Source organism: Lipotes vexillifer, unplaced genomic scaffold, assembly GCF_000442215.2.
Source record: "Lipotes vexillifer unplaced genomic scaffold, Lipotes_vexillifer_v1.1 scaffold1201, whole genome shotgun sequence".
In the NCBI taxonomy this organism is placed as follows: Eukaryota; Metazoa; Chordata; class Mammalia; order Artiodactyla; family Lipotidae; genus Lipotes; species Lipotes vexillifer.
The window spans coordinates 2,316,438-2,318,507 of record NW_006783542.1 but is presented as its reverse complement, the minus strand read 5'-3'; positions in this window follow the sequence as shown (position 1 = coordinate 2,318,507).

Below are 2,070 nucleotides of genomic sequence, written 5' to 3'. Positions count from 1 at the left end.
CCCCCCCCCCCCCCCGATCCCGGGAGGGCAGGTGAGGATGGTCCAGGCCGGCACAGCCCCGGGGGCTTATCTTCCTTCCAACACCCGGCCTTGGGCCCACACTTCCCCTGGCCCGACCCTCGGATCTCAGGGTCTCAGGGCCTCGTTTTGCGGAGCGCGGCCCTAACCACCTGCCTCGGAGTGGGCGGCCCCATTTCTTCCCTCCCTCTCTCCCTCCCGCCGAGTGGCTGGGGGAGGGGGGTCGCTATGGCGGGTGGCCGGAGTCTTCATCAGCCTCACCCTGTCCCCTCTCCTGCGCATGCGCTTTCTGCGGGCATCGCTGGCTAATGCTCCAGTTCACGCTTCACGCTTCCTGCACGGGAGCCGCGGGAGACCGCTTCACCCATCACCCTCAACCCTGGAGCCGTGCCCAGGACTGCGGCCTGAGCCCCCCGGGAGGACCACTTCCCCTCCTCCCGCTGTGCTCCAGGGGCTGCGGGTCTATCGCCGCCCCCGGCAGGGCGTGCTGTGTGCCCTTGGACAGGTTACTTGACCTCTCTGGGCCTCTTCCCCACAGGGGTCTTGAGAACTGCGGTCGAGCATCTTTGCTTCCTTAGCTTCTGGTGGAATAAGGGGGGGTGAAACCCCCACCCCTAGGCTTATCCGGAGGGAACGTGAGGCCTCGTTTTTTTGCTGGAGAAATGGCTGGTGCTTTCCCGAACATTCCTCACTGGATAGGGCTGACCCCATCTTGCCGCTCCTGACGGGGAACCCTCTGCTCCTCAGAGGCGCCGGAGGCACAGTGTGCAAGGGTTGGGGCTGCTTCTCTCTCTTTACGGTTTGAGCTGGACCCTGGAGGCTGTGAAGGAGGCCTCGCGGTGCTGGGGAAGGGCCGGCAGCTCGTCCAGCCCCTCGCGGGGCCACAGCCCGCGTGGCCGGGAGCAGGCCTAAGGCCCCGCCGGTCAGGAGGCTCGGATGGCCCCGCCCCGCCGCTCCCAGGGGTGCACCCCCACCCCCGTCACGACAGGCTCCCCAGGCCCGTTGCCCCCATGCTGGGGTGGCGCCCCTGGACCCGCCCGGGGGCCGTGGGGGCAGCCAAGCCCCGCCCGCCCTGGGATGCGAAGGTCTGCGCTGCTGGCTCGCTCCTGCCGCCCCACATGCGTCTGCCGAGTGCCCGTTGCGTGCCAGACGGCGAGACACCTGCCAGGGCAGGGTCGCAGCGTTTTGCCCCGAGGGCCAGCGAGGAAACCTCTCAGGCTGGGCCGCACACCTCGGTGGCAGCTACTCCGCTCTGTTGCAGCGGGAAGGCCGCCAGAGAGGCCACGGCCTGGGCCCGCGTGCCGTGCCCCGGGGGCGGTTCTTCCCGGGAAGCACCGCACCGGGTGTGGTTCTCGCAGCCGAGCGGCCGCAGCCGAGCGGCCGGCCGGGTAGGCGAGCGCAGCCTCTGCTCAGGCCGCCCCAGGCTGTGTGCGGGGTGAGGCCGGGTCTCGGGCCGGAGCAAGGGGAGCCGTTTGAGCCGAGCGGAGAGAGGCAGTGACTCAGCCACGGTGAGCGGAGGCGCCGTGGGTGGCGACGGAGATGGGGCGAGGGCGCCGGACACAGGCGACGGGCCTGAAGGCCGCCTTCAGGGGCAGCTGCGGCCCCGGGCGGCGTCTAAAGGTGGCAGGATGAGAGTCACGTTCTAGAAGGTTGCTTTGGGGGCAGGGTGGGTGCGGGGCCGAGTGCGGGGAAGGTCGCGGGGTCACCGAGGCCTGGCAGAGAAGGGGCTTGAGGCAAACGGAGGAGTCGGAGTTGTGGCCGAAACCAGGGTGCGGGGCCGGTCGGGTGGCCATCGCGGGCCGTCCGGTGCGACAGGCACGCAAGTGTCCACGGGGCCTGGTGGCCTCTCCTCACAGCCGCGTGGTGGGGGGACGGAGCGGGGAACCGGAGGTGAGCGCGAGAAGAACACGGGTCAGATGGTCCCCTTCAAACGCGAGAAGGGCCTCGGCTGGGCAGGGGTCGCCGCCCGGCCTGGGCGGGTGGGTTTTGTGAAGTCTCTCCGGCAGTCCCGCGAGGCCCCCCATCCCCCCACCCCACGCCCATCCCCCACCC